This window comes from Homarus americanus, unplaced genomic scaffold, assembly GCF_018991925.1.
Source record: "Homarus americanus isolate GMGI-L3 unplaced genomic scaffold, GMGI_Hamer_2.0 scaffold46583, whole genome shotgun sequence".
NCBI classification, from domain to species: domain Eukaryota; kingdom Metazoa; phylum Arthropoda; class Malacostraca; order Decapoda; family Nephropidae; genus Homarus; species Homarus americanus.
Genome location: NW_024731675.1, coordinates 1,716,349 through 1,736,689, shown reverse-complemented (window position 1 = coordinate 1,736,689; position 20,341 = coordinate 1,716,349). Strand labels below are relative to the sequence as shown.

The following is a 20,341-nucleotide window of genomic DNA, read 5'->3' as shown; positions in this document are numbered from 1 at the left end:
TGGTTGTCCCTGTATGTATGTACGTATTTCCATGAGTGGGATATGGTTGGTTGGTGGTGTAGTGGTGGTGGTTGTGGTAGTAGTAGTGGTGGTGGTTGTGGTAGTAGTGGTGGTGGTGGTGGTAGCGGTGGTAGTGGTAGTAGTAGTGGTGGTTGTAGTAGTAAGTGGTTGTGGTGGTGGTAGTGGTACAACAACAGCTGTACAACATAACACGGGTCTACAGTAATTGTTCAGTTACGGTACAGAGGGTCAGTAGACACACCTCTTAATTGCCGAATTGTACCACCTCTTGGGGGGTGGAGTAGTGGGGAGGGTGATCTGAGAGAGTGGGAGTGATCTGAGAGGTAGGAGGGGGTGATCTGAGGTAGTGGGAGGCTGAGAGGTAGGAGGGTGATCTGAGGTAGTGGGGAGGTGATCTGAGAGTAGTGGGGTTGTTTTGAAAAGTTTTTATTTTTTAAGTTTCTTTGTCGTGTCTGAGTTGATGTCATGGCTGTCGGTCTGTCGGTCACCACACGTCCCTATGTAGTTCATCTTGAAGCATAGATAGAGGGATAGATAGATAGATAGGGATAGAAGAAAAAAGTACATTAAAGAGAGAGAGAAAAGAGGAGGAGAGAGAGAGTGGAAGGGAGGAGGAAAGAGAGAGTGGAAGGGAGGAGGAGGGAGGGAGAGAGAGGGAAAGAGGAAAGAAAGAAAGAGGTGAAAGTGAGTGGGAAAAGGAGGAGAAAGAAAGGAGGAAAAGGAGAGAGAAAGGGTATCACATTAAACTAACATAAACATGAACGCTTACTTCCTGTTGATTGTCCCTCCCTTTCCCTCCTTCCCTCCTCCTTCCCTCCATCCCTGGGAGGGAGGGAGGAGGAAGATTCACTCAATACAAGAGATAAACTTTCTTAGGGGGTTCACTTATTTTTATTAGTGGCTGGACAGAAGGTGGTGCCCCCCCTCCTCCTCTCTCTCCTTTTTCTTCCTCTCCTCTTTACCTTCCTTCCTTTCTCTCCTTCCTCTTCCAGCCTTCCCTCCCTTACAATAGTCAAGGGGGAGGGAGTGATTTTGTGTAGTGATGGGTGGTTTGAATACCAACGGGGGTGTGAGGAGTAGGGATTTAGGGGGTGAGGAAGGGTAGGGATTTAGTGGGGGGTGAGGGAAGGGATTGAGGAGTAGGGAGTTTAGTGGGGGTTGAGGAAGGGGTAAGAAGAACCTACTTGAAGACGAGATGTGTGTGTGAAGTCTCTCTCTCTCTCTCTCTCTCTCTCTCTCCTCTCCTCTCATTCCTCACTCTCCTCACACCCCAGGGGACCCTCTCACCCTGGGAACCCACCTCCAGCCCACCCTAACCCACCGTGACGTAACCACAGAGGGAAGAGACCACCCAGCCCACCTTAGCCCACCTACTTGGTAATGATCCTTATCGTATGGAGATTAGGGGTGAGATGTCCTGTCGGCTTTGTTGTGTACAGGTTGGGATTGGGTTGCAGGTGTGTGTGGTGGTGGGTGTGTGTGTGTGTGTGTGTGTGTGGAGTTGTGTGTGTGTGTGTGTGTGTGTGTGTGTGTGTGTGTGTGTGTGTGTGTGGGTGTGTGTGTGTGTGTGTGTGTGTGTGTGTGTGTGGTGGTGGGTGTGTGTGTGTGTGTGTTGACCGTGTATGTGTATGTATGTATGTATGTATATGCATAGTCTTTGTGTATGTGTGCTACGCCTCTGATCCGTGTTTTAAGGGAAGGTAATGGGGGAATGGGATACGCCCTTTTATATATCCATAAAGGGGGAGAAATCATAGGTGTGGGTTACGCCTGCCTCGTATCTTAATATGGGGGAAGGGGGGTTGTAATAGGTTAATGGGATATATATCAACGGGGTGTTAAAATAGGGGGTGAATGGGGTTTAATGGGTGTGTGGTATACGCCCCCTAGTTTATCGTTAAATAGGGTGAATTTTTAATGGGTGGGGGGCAACACACACACACACACACACACACACACACACACACACACACAGAGACAGATACACACAGACAGACAGACAGACAGACAGACAGACACACACAGACAGACACGCACACGCAAGGTTGACAGAGACAAGCGTGAGGAGTGGTTTAGGCCACTTCCTGTTGGTGTAATTTGTGGCGGTCTTAACAACTGTCTGTGTGAAGGTGATGCCCACAACCTCTTCCTTCCTTCCTTCATTCCTTCCTTCCTTCCTTCATTCCTCTCTACATTCCTTCATTCATTCATTCCTCTCTACCTACATTCCTTTTCTTCCTTCATTCCTTCCTTTGTTTTCCTCTTCCTTCCTGCCTTCCTCTTCCTCCCTTCCTGTCTTCCTTCCTTCCTTCATAACCCCCCCTCTTTTCCCTCCCTCCTTCGTTCTCACATCACCAGTTAAGAAGAGAATTGAACGCAGGATACTAGGACCCCTTAAGGATGTGGACACAGGATGGTATAGGATTGTCTGACGCAGGATTATGACTCCTCCCTCACTACCTGTTGATAGGGGGGGTTATAGCTACAGGTGTGTGGGGAGGGAGGGAAGGGTTTAGGTGTGCAGGGAGGGGTTATGTGTGTCGGGGAGGGTTAGAGTGTGTGGGGAGGGATGGGTTACAGGTGTGTGGAGGGAGGGGTGTGCAGGTGTGTGGGGAGAGGGAGGTGGTTACAGGTGTGTGTGGGGGAGTGTTGATATAGTAGCGTGTGTGTGTTTGTTAGGTTATATTTGTTAGTATCTGTCATATATACATTAACCTATCCCATGTTAGTATTGGTGGTGCTTGTTACGACGAATCCTTCTCTTTAACGACCAGCCAACCATTGTTATTGACTGGGAGTAGTGTCTTCCTGTTGGCAAGCTGAGTGGAGGGTAGTGGAGGAGGAGGAGGGCTGGGGTAGTGGAGGGAGGGAGGAGGGTAGTGGAGGAGGAGGAGGAGTGGTGGAGGAGGGAGGGAGGCTGGGGTAGTGTGGAGGAGGGAGGAGGAAGGGTAGTGGAGGAGGAGGGAGGAAGGGGTAGTGGAGGAGGAGGTAGGGCTGGGGTGGTGAGGAGGAGGGGGAGTGGAGGAGGGAGGGTGGGGAGTGAGGGGAGGGAGTGGAGGGCTGGGGTAGTGGAGGGCTGGGGTAGTGGAGGAGAGAGTGGAGAGTCTAGCTGGTGTAGTGAGGAGAGAGGTGGTGGGTGGTGAGGGTTACGTAGGAGGGATTAGGGAGGTGAAGGAGGGAGATGAAGAGGAGGGAAGAAGGGATTATGGATGTGAGGGAGGGAGAGAGAGAGAGAAGATTAGACGAATACAGATCAAAGAAGTGAGATATAGAGAGAGAGATGAGAGGATAGAAGACACAAGATAATGACAGAGCCAGTGAAGTGTGATAGGTAGGAGGGGTTAGGTTAGGTTTAGACGTTGGTGATAGTTGTGTCCTGATGGGCCCCTTGTCCTGATGGGCCCCTTGTCCTGATGGGCCCTTGTCCTAGTGGGCCCCAGACTTAATAGGCCCCCAGTCTGTCGTATAGCTCGTGATTGAAACTTCTCTATATATCTATCCACTCATCTATCCCTCTATCTATCCATCTATCTATCCACTCATCTATCCCTCTATCTATCCACTCATCTATCCCTCTATCTATCCATCTATCTATCCACTCATCTATCCATCTATCTATCCACTCATCTATCCCTCTATCTATCCACTCATCTATCCATCTATCTATCCACTCATCCATCCATCTATCGTAGCTTCTATCCCCTCTATCACACCGGCTACTAGTCCTTCTGGGGAGGGGGGGGGAGGGAAGAGGAGGGAGAGATCCTTCGCTGTTTGACAGGAACCCGTGGGAAAGGCGGCAGTAGGACCCTCGCAGGACGTCTTGTATAGGAGACTGACTGCCATGAAGGACTCCCGTGTGTGTGTAGGATGGAATATGTTAGGGACATGACAAGCTTGGGTATAGGATAGGATCTCATATCCTTAGTTAGGATACTGTTATACCCATATACGAAAGGGGAATCGATCCTGTGTCCTTTCCTTACACCTCGTGGGGCAGGAGATGGGTAGGAGTAAGGTAGGATCCTCTCAAGGATGTCAGGGGATGGGGTAACCTTTGACGAGGAGGAGGGGAGGTCCTTTGTTGTGTTGTCTTGCTTCATAGGGCTGGGTAGGGTGAGGTTGGGTTGAGGCTGGGTTAGCGTAGGGTCAGGTTAGGGTAGGTTAGGGCAGGATAGGGTTAGGTTAGGGCAGGATAAGGTTAGGGTTTAGGGTCTTGATTCACTAAAAGTCATAAACAATAACTATCATTAATATCCTCCATTAAATATTAAGGTGTTGTGATAGAGTCTCTGGACATTTCCGACGCCATCTTAGTGTGTGTGTGTGTGTGTGTGTGTGTGTGTGTGTGTGTCAGATACATTCCCACATCACTAGTTAAACAGGAGACAATTTATCTTGTGTCCATGTAGAGAATTTGAGCTCTTGGTGGGGGGGTGGGGGTCATATTACGAATCTTGTATCGTAATACTGGTGGGGAAGTGGGGGGGGTTGATAGGGTGTATGTAAAGTTGATATTGAATTGAAACAGTTTATTGAGCCATAAAACAGAGATACAGAGTGGATAATAATAACAATATTAACATGGCTGAGAACCTGAGCTGCACCTGATATATACTGTACATTTATCTCAAGGAAGTATTATGTAACATTTAGTATCATGTGGAATAGTACAACAGCATGGTGGTAATAACAACATCTCACCACGGTTATCACTTCATTATTTATTTATTTTATTTATTTATTATTTATTTATATATACATAAATTAGAGTGGAATTGAAAAACATAAGTATAATGGGGAGCTGTCAGGATTATGTCTAGTTGGCAATTATGTTTATTGCAATGGTAATTACTTATCTGTTTACATGATAATTTCCGATGTGAGGAGGAGGTGGGGAGGTGGGGAGGAAGGTGGGGGAGAGGTGGGGAGGGGAAGGAGAACTAACATATCTGTGTTAGGTGAGGTAAGGGTGAGGTTAACCCTACCCTTGGTGAATGGTAAGGGAGGTGGGGTAGACAGGTAGATAAACCCCTCTCACGATTTGATTGACAGGTTGTGAGAGAGAGAGAGAGAGTACCTGTAGCTGTACCGTATGTCTGTACCTGTAATTACACCTGTACCTGTGTCTGTACCTGATACACACAAACACACACAAACACACCATCTCGTGTCTGTCTCTGTGTTTACTCTTGTTTTATCTGTTATCCCCTCTCCATAGGTGGGGAGGTCTGGCTTGTCTGTCTGTCCGTACAAGTGTTGGTGGAGGAGAGGTCAGTGGTCATAGGTGAACCTGGGGGTGTGGGGAGTCCTTTGAGGCTGGTGTTTGTGTAGGGTGATTGTGCAAGTGGGGGGAGGATTTATGGGGTGGGGATTTGGGGGGCACTACCACAATTTTGTCATTTATTATTAATTACTATAACTACTAACTGCTATTACTACTACTAGCACCACTACAATCTCTCTCTCTCTCTCTCTCTCTCTCTCTCTCTCTCTCTCTTCTCTCTCTCTCAGGCTCCGGCGGTCCATTCCACTAAGCCTCCTTAAGAAAGCCGGTTGGGTGATAAGACGCCGGCTGCTTTAGAGAGAGAGGGAGGGAGGGATAGAGAGGGAAATGAGAAGGATAAAATTTTCTCTTGTGTATGTAAAGTCTCTCTCTCTCTTTTTTTTTTTCTCTCTCTCTCTCTCTCTCCTGTGTGTGGGGGGTGGGGGTGAGTGGGAAGGGGCAGAACAAAGGTGGGAAGGCAGAGGGAGAGGAAGGGCGGGGTGTGAGAGGGGATGAGAGATGGAAGGGGACAGGTGACAGGAAGAGGCGTGGTGAGGGGATGGGAGGAAGGGGAAGAAGGGTGTCAAGAAGAGGGATGGAAGGAAGAGTAGGAGGTTACGAAGAAGAGATGGGAGGGAAGAGAGAGGATGGGAAGGGGATTTGGGTTAAGCCGGAAGTAATGACGTCACTAATCTAGGCCAAAATTCTGCCTACCTACCCCAAGCCTACCCAAACCTACCTGCCCCTGCCTGCCCTGCCCTGCCCTGCCTGCCCTGCCCTCCCCTCCCTGCCCTGCCTTACCCTGCCCTGCCCTGCCCTACTCTACCCCTACCCTGCCCTGTCTCTCTACCCCTACCCTACTCTACCCTACCCTGTCCTACTCTACCTGCCTTGCCCTACCTGTCTCTCCTACCCCTACCCTGTCCTACTCAACCCTGCCTTGCCACCCTGTCCTACTCTACTACCCCTACCCTGCCCTGTCCTACTCTACCCCTACCCCTACCCCCCCTACCCTACCCCTGTCTCTACCCCTGCCCTACTCTACTACCTACCCCTGCCCTACCCCTACCCCTGCCTTGTCCTACCCCTGTCCCTCTCTACCCCTACCCCTGCCCCTACCTGTCCCTACCCTACCCTGCCCTACTGTCCCTCTCTACCTACCCTGCCTTGCCCTACCCTGTCCCTACCCTACCCCTGCCTACCCCTGTCCCTACACTACCCTGTCCCTGCCCTACTACCCTACCCCTACCCCTACCCCTACCCCTACTCTGCCCCTGCCCTCCCCTGTCCCTCTCTCTACCCCTGCCCCTACCCCTACCCCTACCCCTGCCCCTGTCCCTCTCTACCCCTGCCCTGCCCTGCCCCTGCCCTGCCCCTGCCCTGCCCTGCCCCTACCCCTGTCCCCTGCTACCTACCTGCCCCTACCCCTACCCTTGCCCTTGCCTACTGTTCCTACTCTACCCTACCCCTGCCCTGTCCCTACTCTACCTACCCTACCCCTACCCTGTCCCTCTGCCCTTCTCTACCCCTACCCTGCCCCTACCCTACCCTACCCTACTCTACCTACCTGCCCTTGCCCTACCCTGTCCCTACCCTACCTACCCCTACCTTCTCTCTACCCTACCCTGCCCTACCCTGTCCTACCCTACCCTGCCTACCTGTCCTACACTACCTGTCCTGCTACCCTGCCCTACCCTACCCTACCCTACTCTGCCTGCCTACCCTGTCCCTCTCTACCCTGCCCTACCCTACCTTGCCCTACCCTGTCCCCTCTACCCTGCCCTACCCCTGCCCCTACCCTGTCCCCTACCCCTACCCTGCCCCTACCCCTACCCTGCCCCTACCCCTGCCCTACCCTACCCTGCCTTGCCCTACCTGCCCTACCCCTGTCCCTACTCTACCCCAGCCCTGCCTTGCCCTACCCTGTCCTGCCCTACCCTGTCCCTACTCTACCCTGCCTTGCCCTACCCTGCCCTGCCCCTCACCTGTCCCTACCCTGTCCCTACCCCTACCCTGCCCTACCCCTGCCTTGCCCCTTGTCCTGCCCTACCCTGTCCCTACTCTACCCTACCCTGCCCTACCCCTACCCTGCCCTACCCTGCCTTGCCCTACCCTGCCCTACCCCTGTCCTACTCTCTACCTCCCTGCCCCTACCCTGCCTTGCCCTACCCTGTCCCTGCCCCTACCTGTCCCTACTCTACCCTGCCCCTACCCCCTGCCCCTACCCCTACCCCTGTCCCTACTCTCCCCCTACCCTGCCCTGTCCCTCCTACCCTGCCCTGCCCTACCCCTGTCCTACTCTACCCCTTGCCCTGCCCTACCCTGTCCCTACTCTACCCTGCCCCTACCCCCTACCCTGCCTTGCCCTACCTTGCCCTACCCTGTCCCTACTCTACCCTGCCCTACACCCTGCCTTGCCCTACCCTGCCCTGCCCCTACCCTGTCCCTACCCCTACCCCTGCCCCTACCCCTACCCTGTCCCTCTACCCTGCCCCTACCTGCCCTGTCCTCTACCCTGTCCTCCCCACCCTGTCTCTCTACCCCACCCCCCTGCCTTGCCCTACCCTGTCCCTCTACCCTGCCCCACCCTGCCTTGCCCTACCCTGCCCTGCCTACCCTGTCCTACCCCTGCCCTGTCCTACTCTACCCTGCCCTACCCCTACCCCTGTCCACTCTGCTCCTGCTGTCCTCCCCCTGCCCTACCCCTGCCCTACCCCTACCCTTCCCTACCCCTACCCTTACCTTATACTTACCGCAGGGAATAGGGGATTTGGTTAGAGGAGGAAGGGGGAAGGAAGGAGGGAGGGTTTGTGGAAGAGGGAGAGAAGGAACGGAAGTAGAGAGCTTGTTGAGAGGACAGAAGGAAAAAGAAGAGACTTCCAGTGTGAGGAAGGTGATTTGGTTTGATTTTGCCACGTACAGCTATTTTGTTGTGCACCCCACACTTATCCTGTGAGCGGTAACAAAAGGATTAAGAGTCGAGTTTACAAGGGCATAATAATTAACCCCGTTGTTAGGGATATTATGGCACTGAAAGTTACACAGTATTTCAATGACATTATTTGTTTAGTTCTATACATAAAGGGTAACTTATTCTGTAGTACAGGCGTGTGAGGCAGTATGTTTGGCCACCTTTGTTCATTCCATCTGTAGGAACATACTGCCAGAGGTATCTAACCTTAGTCTAGCGGTGACAACATCTTGTATCTAGTGATCTTGTTACTTGCTCCATATACATGTTCCTTGATACATCTCATCATAGTAAACTATGGATCGACTCTGCCTGTTATCACTTGTGTCAAACTCATCAATAAGTTCCTTCCTAATTACAGCTTTAAGGATTCTTTTTGGCAGACCCAGGGAGAGAGGTGTGTGTGGGTTGAGGTGTGCGGAAGTGAGGGAGGAGGGAGGGATAGTGGGCGTGTCTTCCTCGGCCACAGCTTCACGCATCCCTCCCTCTCCCCTCTCTCCTCCCTCCCCCTCCTCTCCCCTCCTCCCTCCCCCTCCCTCCCTCCCTGCTGTGTCTTCCTACCACCATCGCTGTTCCCACCTCCACTACCACCACTACCATCGCTGTTCCCACCCACTACCACCACTACCACCCATTGGCTGGTATCTGTAATAGTGTGTGTGGCAGGCTTTGAAGGTGACTCCAGTTCAAAGCGTCTCTCTCTCTCTCTCTCTCTCTCTCTCTCTCTCTCTCCATAGGGTGAAAGTTGGTTGTGTGGGTTAGGGAGACAACACCCTATTTCCTGTCCCCCCTCCCTCCCCCCTCCTCCCCCTCAACCCTCTACTCTTCTCTCTCTCCTCTCAATCCCCCTACCTTGTTTCCGCTCCAGAAGTCTTTGTCTTTCTCATCTTATCCCCCCCTTCCCTTTATTCTCTTTCATTTCTCTTATTCCTGTTCCTCCCTCTTCAGCTCTTCCTTCCCTTTCCATCCTTCCTCTCCCTTCTCCTTCCTCCTCACCCTCCCCCCTCCCTCTCTCCTTCCTCACCACCCACCCTCCCCTCCTTCTCTCCTCTGTGTGTGTGAAGGTGAGGAGTAAATGTAGGGAAGGAGGTGGAGGATAAGGATGCATACAATCCATTCAATATATTCCCGCCCCCCTCACCCAGTACACAGGTGTGCCGTGGGGGTAAGTGTGGGTGACAGGTGTGGTATTTGTTGATTACCTGTGGTGTTGGTTCTTACTGCTCCCCTCCACCCCCGTCTACCGTGGGAAAGTGTGTTTATTGATCACGTCTGTCTGTCTGTCTGTCTGTCTTTGTGTGCGTTAGTGTAAAATACTTATGGTCATTGAATTTATATTTATAAGATTAACTAATGTAAATATACTTCAAAAATAATAATTATGATGATAAAATAATAATAATGATGATGATGATGATGATGATGATAATAATAATGATGATGATGATCTCGTTTACCTGTATACAAATAATTAATATCTTGTTTATCTCTACAGGTGAGTTGTTTATGGCTGTTGGTGAGTAGAGTGTTTATTGTTTACAGGTGTTTACAAGGCCTACCTGTAGGCTGACCTGTATCTTGGGTTAACTATTCTAATGTGTGGTGATGGTGGTGTTAGTAGTGGTGGTGATTGTAATGATGGTGGTGGTTAGTTGTAGTGATGAGGTTGGGTTGTGGTTGGTAGTGATTTTGTTTTTGTGTGTAGAGAAAGGCGAGGTGGGGGAAGGAAGTTATAGTTGGGAAATTGAAGAAATTTAGGAGGAGGTAAGAGAGGGCTAAGGTAATAGTGTGTTAGGGTTGTGTCATGGGTTAGTTATTGTCTGTCGGTACAGGCACTAGCCATCCTACCCTGTCCCATGTATGGGTGTTTTAAGGCCCTTATTTCATATTCCGCCACCCTACTGGTGGATGCTGATCTAGGGAGGTTGTCTATTGCCTGGCCGTGTAGATCAGGGGGTGGTAATGGACCTTTGAGATTTTGTAACTTTTGGAACCATGTATGGTTGTTGTCGTTATCTGGTGGGAGTCTTTGAAGGAGTTCTTGCTCTGATCGTTCTGTCTTTTGCCAGGGTGTGCAGCTGCTGGTTGATGGGTTTTATTCTCAGGTCTCTATGTATCTCGGCTGTGGTTCTAGTGAAGGGGTATCTTTCACCTGTGACGAATCTTAGGGCTTCATTTTGGACCACCTGTGGTGATAGTAGTGGTAGAGGAGGGTGTGGTGGTGGTAGTGGTGTTAACTGGTGCCCCCCCCCTCACACAAGCTTGACGTGCCCGGCATGCCTGTGGTAATGCCCTGTCCCCCCTCTCGTGATTTTCCTCCTCTTCCTGCCTTCGCCCATCCATCGCTTCCTCTTCCTTCTTCTCCACCTCTTCCTCCTCCTCTTCCTTCCTCCCCTTGCCAGGCCTCTCCACATTCCTCCCTTTGTTCCTCCTCTCCCTTCCTGCTCCTCCTCCTCCCTCCTCTTCCTTCCTCCCCTTGCCAGGCCTCTCCACATTCCTCCCTCTGTTCCTCCTCTCCCTTCCTGCTCCTGCTCTCCCTCCCTCTTCCTTCTCCCCTTGCCAGGCCTCTCCACATTCCTCCTCTGTTCCTCCTCTCCTTCCTGCTCCTGCTCTCCCCCTCCCTCTTCCTTCCTCCCCTTGCCAGGCCTCTTCACCTCCCCTCCCCTCCCTCTTCCTCCCCCTTGCCAGGCCTCTTCACCTCCCTCCCCCCCCAACACTTCATCATGTGTGCACTCAGTCATGCTCACCTCCTCCCCCTCCCCTCACCCTCCTCCCTCTCCCTCACTGCATAGTCAGGGCCTTGTGGTGTCAAAGTCAGGGGTCCTAAAGGGGGTCGTGGAGTCCTGCGGGGGTCAGGGGTCGTGGGTCCTTCTGAGGGTCCAGGGGTCCTAAAGGGGGTCGAGGAGTCCTGTAGGATCTGTGAAATATATCTGTTTATCTTGTGGTCCTCCAGCCAGTCATGTTACCTTCCTACCTCTTACAACATACCCTCCTCCTCCTCCTCCTCCTCCTCCTTCCTCCTCCTCCTTCCTCCTCCTTCCCCCTCCTCTCCTTCCTCCTCCCTCCTCCTTCCTCCTCCCTCCCCTCCTTCCTCCCTCCCTCCCCTCCTTCCTCCTCTCCTTCCCCCTCTCCTCCTTCCCCCTCCCCTCCTCCGTGGTGAGGTCAGAACACGTGTGACCTTTGACCTGACTGATACGAATAACACCTGGGAGAGGTCAGGTCAGGTCAGGTCATAAGTGTGTCAAGGAACGTATGAGTTATACAGATGGGCACTGTACACGCTTCTGCGCTTCACCTTGCACAGGATGTAAGGGGGTGCCCAATAAACTAGCCCCCTCGTGGGCAATCTAAAAAATTAATCTTAAATACTCTCTCTCTCTCTCTCTCTCTCTCTCTCTCTCTCTTCTTTCCACCACTGTCAGGACGTGTTAAGGGTTGTCGACCAATTGGCAAATATTGTGATTTTTTGTCGAGGTTGTGATTGGTCGACGGCTTTTGTGGCTGTCTTGACCGCGCAGCTACAGAGAGATGCCGACTAACCCTGTTGAAGGTGGTTGTGGGGTGGTAGTGGTGGTTTTGGGGGTGGTGGTGGTGGTAGTTGTGGTTGGTAATGGTGGTAACGGTGATAGTATTTTGTCTCCTATTCCTCCTTCTCTACTTCCTACCCCCCTCTACCTTCCTCCTCCCTTCTCTTCTGTCCCTACCCCTCCTCCTTTCTACCCCCTCCCTCCCTTTCTTCCCCCCCTCCTCCCCTTTCTACCCCCCTCCTCCTTTCTTCCCCTCCCTCCTTTCTACCTACACCTCATTTACATACTCCTGTTCCGCCCTGGTGTCACTGATGAAAGGTTCCGGTCAAATAACCTTTTTTACCTTGCAATAAAAAGGTTTGGAAAGGAGGTTGAAAAGGTTCTTGCCTATAGGGGGTCCAGTTTTTTTACAGAGATTATTATTAGTAGTAGTAGTGGTGGCAGTGGTAGTAGTGGTGGCAATGGTAGTCGTGGTAGTAGTGTGGTGGCAGTGGTGGTGGTGGTGGTGGTGATATTGTTGTTGTTATTATTGTTGTTATTGATTATGTGGAAGTATGACTAAGTTATGTGTGTCTTAACTACACACACACACACACACACACACACACACGTTCAATGTCAGGTTAAGGTTGTGTTGAGGCGCGGCACTGGGGAGGTGTTCTGACAAGGCCCAGAACTGCACCTCATTGTTTCAAGGTGACCCCAACCACCACCAACCACCTCACCACCACCACCTCACCATCACCATCACCTCACCATCACCTCACCACCATCACCACCACCACCACCACCACACCACCTCACCACCATCACCTCACCACACCACCACCACCACCTCACCACCACCACCTCACCACCACCTCACCATCACCTCCCCACCACCACCAAATCATCTCTCCCTCTAAATCTCTCTCCCTTTCCCCTCCCTTCCTTCTTCACATGGCTGTGTGTGTGTGTGTGTGCGCGTTTATCTGCTCTCTTAAGTGTGTGTGTGTGTGTATATGTTTATATATTGTATGTGTCCGTGTGTGTGTGTTGTGTGTTTGTATGTCTGTTCTTGTATGTGTGTGTATTTATGTATATTGTATGTGTGTGTACGTGTGTGTGTGTGTGTGCATGACATTCCAGCTAGCTTGAAGGTCAGGGCTGGCTGACTCGTTTGGGAGGAGGAAGGGGGGAGTGAAGATGGCAGGGAGGAAGCGAGGGGGTGAATGGGGGAGGGAAGGGGTGAAGATGGCAGGGAGGAAGCAAGGGGTGAATGTGGAGAGGGAAGGGGGTGAAAGTGGCAGGGGAGGAGGTAATCAAACCATCCTCCTCCTCTTCCCCTACCTGCACAGAACCTCTCAACCCCCTCCCTCCCTCCTCCAAGCTCAGTGAATCATCCCCCTCCCCCGCCTCTGCCTACACCCCCTCCTAGGCTGCACCCAGCAAGGGGCAGTGAGGTGGTATCTTGGGGCCCTCACAGGGGTCTCTCTCAGTCTAGTTTCACCTTTTCGTAAATTTAATGTTTTTTATAATAATTTCACACACACACACACACACACACACACACACACACACACACACACACACACACACACACACACACACACACACGTTGCACCACCATACCCGTGTGAACATATGAAGGTCGACACACACACAGACATTGACGGCTGTAGGGGCGTGTGGCAGTGCATTGAGATGACCAGGAGGGGGTGAGGAGGTGTGTGTATGAGGGAGGGGAGATGAGGGAAGGGAGGAGAGGAAAGAGATGAAGGAAGGGGAAGTGAGGGGTGAAGGAAGAGGGTGAAGGAAGAGGAAGTGAGGGGTGAAGGAAGGGGAAGTGAGGAGTGAGGGAAGGGGAAGTGAGGGGTGAGGGGGTATCACCTAGGCCACGTGCGTCGTCAGTGTGTTCAAACTCTGGCGCCTCTTCCCACGCTGACGCCGCCTCGATGCTGATTGGGTGGAGATCTTCCTGGTGCCAGCGACTATTATTACCCACAAGTTTCCTATAACAATCTCCTATAACACCTCCTATTGATGCATATTTAACGCCTATATCAGCGGGGGAAACTTAAATTATTTAGTAGTGGTCTTATCTTCACTATGAGGTGTGTAGAGAAGTCTGTGGTCGAAATATTTGGTGGTGTTGTGGAGGGAAGGTGGTGACGTCATCAGTTTCCCAAGCAAGGGAAAAAAATGCGGCAAGTTTGGTTTCTTGTGTTTGGTTTTTGTGTTTCCTTCCCTCTGTCGTTCTCTCCCTTCATTCCTCCCTCCCCCGTTCCCTCTCTCCATTTCTTCCTCCCTCCCTCGTTCCCTCCCTTCATTTCTCCCTTCCTCCAATTCTCCCTTCCTCCAATTCTCCCTTCCTCGTTCCCTCCCTCCCTGTCTGTCTGTCCGTCTGTCCACCTATCTGTGTTTATATATATCACGCACATCCTGTCGACAAAGAGTGACAGATAACATGATGTGGTGTCGTCTTGGGGGACTGTGGTGGTGACATCCTGAGATCATGCCTCCTCCCTCCTCCCTCCACCACTCTGGCATCAACAAAAGCCCTGTAATGGAGTGATCACCCAGTGGCAACATCGTTCAGAATAAAGTTACCGGATTATCATTTTTTTATGTATGTTTGTATGTATGTATGTATGTATGTCCAGAGACTCTCCCATGCAACTATAAACAGTCACAAGAGCTTGATGCCCATTGGTTGGTTGTTTGGATTAATTAAGGTTTGGCAACTCTCGTTAGGTGTTGCCATTTGGAGGAATAAAAAAAAAACAATAACAACGTCATTTAATTTTTAGCGGGAAAATGGTGCAAGATTGTGTTGATGGGTGAGTCTCTCTCTCTCTCTCTCATCCTGCCTGAGCATCTCCTTACCTTCTCCCCTACCCTGCCTCCTCCTCTCCCTAACCTTTCATTTACCTGCCTACTCCACTACTCCCACCCTTATCATCTACGTCCCTCCTCCCCCCACCATCCACCAGCTGGCTGTGTAAACAAGGGAGGAGGCGGCAGTTGAATGGCTGGGCGGGTGGTGATGTCATGACGCAACTAACTGACGTCATCAAGCTATACTTACTCGTGATGGGGGAGGGAGGAGGTGAGAGGGATAATGATGATGATAATGAAGTGTGATATTAAAACCATTGAAAATAAACATTGATTCTCTCTCTCTCTCTCTCTCTCTCTCTCTCTCTCTCTCTCTCTCTCTCTCTCTCCCCCCCCTCCTTACCTTCCCCCTCCTCTCCCCCCCTCTCATCATCTATATAAATAACCTCCCCCCTGTAACACCTAACACCCGGCATGTTACACCTGGGGAAAAAGGGGGGGGTGATGAGCAACCCTGATCACCAAGGGACAGAAAGTTCTCAAGAGGACGGGAAGGTGGAAGCTTGTCGGTATGTGTCTGTCTGTTTCTGTCTCTGTCTGTATCTGTCTCTGTCTGTCTGTCTGTCTGTCTTGTACCTACACTCTAGAGTCTACTGTAGGTTATGTTTCACCCAGATGACAGAAGTAGATTGATGGGGAGGTGGGTTGGTTGGTGGGCAGATGGGGAGGTAGGTGGGTTGGTGGGCAGATGGGGAGGTGGGTTGGTGGGCAGATGGGGAGGTGGGTTGGTAGCTGAATAAAGTATTAGGTTTGTGGATTGGTTGTTAGGTAGATGAATAGACAGGTAGATAACTAGACAGGTAGATACATGGAGAGTCAGTACCTGTCGATCGTATTTACAAATGACTCCTGTGTACACCTAGCTAAGTGACCTGCGTGTACACCTGTCTAATTGACTTGTGTGTACACCTGTGACTCCTGTGTACACCTGTCTAATTGACTTGTGTGTACACCTGTGACTCGTATGTACACCTGTGACTCGTGTACACCTGTCTAATTGACTTGTGTGTACACCTATGACTCGTATGTACACCTGTGACTCCTGTGTACACCTGTCTAATTAACTTGTGTGTACACCTATGACTCGTATGTACACCTGTGACTCCCGTGTACACCTGTGACTCCTGAACACTTTAAATAACTCTCAAAACACTCCAGCCTCCAAAGGTACAGTTACCACTACTAGAAAAATAAACCCTATTAAAAGTAGACCGAGTCACTTTAAGGAGGTATTGTCCAGGAGAACGAGGTTGTTAATCAGACAATGGACAGAACAAAAGCGTAGGCCTCCATTGTTTTGTTTACATACAGTAGGCTTAGACGAACGGGAAAATTCGCGAGGGTTTAATTTTCGCGAAACTTTTACCCTTGAATCGTAAAATTTTCCCCAAAAATTCAATATTTTATTAATTTATGTATTATTTTTTGTATTATTTTGAGTTACCGTAGATATTTTTTTTAATTAACAGATGGTTTTTATATACAACGCGAATTTAAAATGGTGTTTATTTTTTTCCCGCGAGTTTTGCCGTATTTGTGTGTGGTTTTGGCGGGAAAGTTTACAGTGCATTGATGCGTCGAGTTTCCGTCTTGTGGTTTTTTTATATTTTTTATTCTCATTCGTCTAAAATCTTGTTATTTATTTATTTATTTATTTATTTTTAGTTAGATTTTGAAGTTCTTGATGATATACAGATAATAACCTTTGTTGTTATTCTTTATTATTTATTGTATATCGTCTTTCCTGTTATTCTTGTCATCCTTTTCTCTTCCTGTTTTAGTGTTTATCATTATTTGCAGCCAAAGTTTTCATTTATGCTGGAGAGAGAGAGAGAGAGAGAGAGAGAGAGAGAGAGAGAGAGAGAGAGAGAGAGAGAGAGAGTAATGGTGCTTGACGTGAATAGCGACAAGTTTGATGAATGACTACCAGGCCTTCTTTCCCTTCCTCCCTCTCCCTCTTCCCCTCCCTTCTTCAGCCTCCATACCTTTCTGCCTCATCCATCTATCCCTCACTCTCCGTCTTTCCCTTTATCCTACCTCTCTGTCTCATCCATCTTCCCTCCCTCCCTCCCTCCCTCCTTCCTTCCTTCCTTCCTTCCTTCCTTCCTTCCCTCTTCCCTCCCTCCCTCTTCATATATCCGTCCCTTTTTAGACTTCCTTCTCAATGCATCTCTTCCTTTTTCCCTCTCATCCTCTTCTTTCCTTTTCCCTCTCATCATCCTCCTCTTCCTCAGCCTTCATTCTCTCCCTCTTCCCTCCTTTCCCCCTTATTTTGCCCCCGCCCCCTTCCCCTTCGTGTGGGTTGTGGTGATGAAGCTGGTATGCGGCTGTGGGCGAAGACAGGTATAGGTGTGTCTGTGTTTGTCTGTCTATGGGTGTGTGTGTCTGTCTGTCTGTCTATGTGTGTGTGTGTCTGTCTGTCTATGGGTGTGTGTGTACGGTTGGTGTGTCTGTAAGATTGGGTTGTGTGTGTATGTAAGGTTGGCATGTATGTGTCTATGTCGTAGGTTGGCGTAGGTAGCGTGTGGGCCGCGGTAGTTAGTGGTTTATGGGTAACCTTCGGCAAGTTAGATGGGGGAGTTTTTGGGGGGGGGGTAGGGAGGGGAGAGCGGTGATTGATCATTAGCAGGGGGAGATGGGGAGGATATTAGAATTGTGTGGTACCTTAATTCTCGGAGGTTAGTGTGAGCGTTAAGTTAGATTAGGTCCGATTAAGGTAAGGTTAAGTTAGGTTAGGTTAGATTAACTTTAGGGTGATTAATCTCAAGGTGACACACTGAGGGGATGTTGGGGGGGGGTGGGGGCTAATCACGTAACCCCTGCCCCCCAAAATCCACATAGGAATCCTTGAGAGTGAGTCACAATAGGTGTTGGCCTTTAGGATACCCCACGCACTCCTACACGCCTCCTACACGTCCTGTACACAAGGTCGACCTCCTACGGGCGCCAGGTTCACAAAGGTTCATGGGATTACCTGAGGATTAGCCCCCCTCAGTTTATTTCACCTGATGATTAAGCACCCCGACGCTGCTTCAGGAGATTAGGTTAGGTGTGATTGGGTTTTGGTTAGGTTAGGTTAGGGTGGTTAATCTTCAGGTGATCTCTACTCTCACCCTAAATGATGTTAAGTAAAAGTATCTAATTAAGAGTTTTAGTGTGATTATTAATACAGATACTCTTACTTAAGATAAACTTGCTTAAATCAACCAATAAGATGCAGTTATTTGTTTTTCATTTAAGATAACTGTCTATGGTCAAAATCTGGACCAATCAGGAGCCAGGGGTACAAGGAGGACCTCCTGATTGGTCAAGAACTGAGGTGCATCACAAGGTCACCGCCCCTATTAGCCTATAGATGGTGCCTTGACTCATGACTTGTTCCACACCTACCCACACACACCTACACCTACCCACACACACCTGCACCTGCCAACACCTACCCACACACACCCACATCTACCTAAACCATTAAGGCAGCCGTTGATTACACAGGTATGAGGGTGGTCTCCATTGCCCCGCCCGACCCTCTCACCCAACTGTCAAAATATGGGGGCCACCCTAGGAGACCGGTTGACAAAGACGAGGAGACGAGCCATGTAGATTGAGCTAGATCTCACTGACAGTCAAGGCTAGGTGATCTCGCTGACAGTCAAGGCTAGGTGACCTCGCTGACAGTCAAGGCTAGGTGATCTCACTGACAGTCAAGGCTAGGTGATCTCACTGACAGTCAAGGCTAGGTGATCTCGCTGACAGTCAAGGCTAGGTGATCTCACTGACAGTCAAGGCTAGGTGATGTCACTGACAGTTAAGGCTAGGTGATCTCACTGACAGTCAAGGCTAGGTGATCTCACTGACAGTCAAAGACTAGAGTGATCTCACTGACAGTTAGGCTAGGTGATGTCGCTGACAGTGAAGGCTAGGTGATCTCACTGACAGTCAAGGCTAGGTGATCTCGCTGACAGTCAAGGCTAGGTGATCTCACTGACAGTTAAGGCTAGGTGATCTCACTGACAGTCAAGGCTAGGTGATCTCACTGACAGTCAAGGCTAGGTGATCTCACTGACAGTCAAGGCTAGGTGATGTCACTGACAGTCAAGGCTAGGTGATGTCACTGACAGTCAAGGCTAGGTGATCTCACTGACAGTCAAGGCTAGGTGATGTCACTGACAGTCAAGGCTAGGTGATCTCACTGACAGTCAAGGCTAGGTGATCTCGCTGACAGTCAAGGCTAGGTGATCTCACTGACAGTCAAGGCAGAGTGATCTCGCTGACAATCAGGCTAGTAGTCTCACTGACAGTTAAGGCTAGGTGATCTCACTGACAGTGAAGGCTAGGTGATGTCGCTGACAGTGAAGGCTAGGTGATCTCACTGATGACAGTCCAAGGCTAGAGTGACCTCATGACAGTCAAGGCTAGGTGATCTCACTGACAGTTTATGGCTAGGTGGTGATCTCACCGATGGTCGAATAGGAGATCTCACTTTGACAGTCAGGCTAGGTGATCTCACTGACAGTCAAGGCTAGGTGATCTCACTGACAGTCAAGGCTAGGTGATCTCACTGACAGTCAAGGCTAGCAGATCTCACTGACAGTCAAGGCTAGGTGAACTCACTGATAGTCAAGGCTAGGTGATCTCACTGACAGTCAAGGCGAGCAGATCTCGCTGACAGTCAAGGCTAGGTGATCTCGCTGACAGTCGAGGCTAGGTTATCTCACCGACAGTCAAGGCTAGGTGATCTCACCGACAGTCAAGGCTAGGAGATCTCACTGACAGTCAAGGCTAGGTGACGTCACTGACAGTCAAGGCTAGGTGATGTCACTGACAGTCAAGGCTAGGTGATCTCACTGACAGTCAAGGCTAGGTGATCTCACTGACAGTCAAGGCTAGGTGATCTCACTGACAGTCAAGGCAGGCAGATCTCGCTGACAGTCAAGGCTAGGTGATCTCACTGACAGTCAAAGGCAAGGTGATCTCACCGACAGTCAAGGCTAAGAGTGATCTCACCGACAGTCAAGGCTAGTGATCTCACCGACAGTCAAAGCTAGGAGATCTCACTGACAGTCAAGGCTAGGTGATGTCACTGACAGTCAAGGCTAGGTGATCTCACTGACAGTCAAGGCTACAGTCAAGGCTAGGTGATCTCACTGACAGTCAAGGCTAGGAGATCTCACTGACAGTCAAGGCTAGGTGATCTCACTGACAGTCAAGGCTAGGAGATATCACTGACAGTCAAGGCTAGGTGATCTCACTGACAGTCGAGGCTAGGTGATCTCACTGACAGACGAGGCTAGGTGATCTCACTGACAGTCAAGGCTTGGTGATCTCACTGACAGTCAAGGCTTGGTGATCTCACTGACAGTCAAGGCTAGGTGATCTCACTGACAGTCAAGGCTAGGATATCACAGTCAAGGCTAGGTGATCTCACTGACAGTCAAGGCTAGGTGATCTCACTGACAGTCAAGGCTAGGATATCTCACTTACAGTCAAGGCTTGGAGATCTTACTGACAGTCAAGGCTTGGAGATCTCGCTTACAGTCAAGGCTTGGAGATCTTACTGACAGTCAAGGCTTGGAGACTATGCTGACGGTGAAGGCTAGGAGATCTCACTGACAGTTAAGGCTAGGAGACTCAACATGCAAGTCAGTCTACTGTAGAGTAGGATGCCTGTTGAGGTCCTGG

General features: G+C 50.3%; 1 protein-coding gene across 3 annotated transcripts in view; it reads left to right on the top strand.

The window, feature by feature from the left end:
• The window catches only part of LOC121867745 (myb-related protein B-like), a 52,755-nt gene that overhangs the window by 12,931 nt on the left and 19,483 nt on the right, over positions 1-20,341 (top strand). The window lies entirely within an intron of this gene.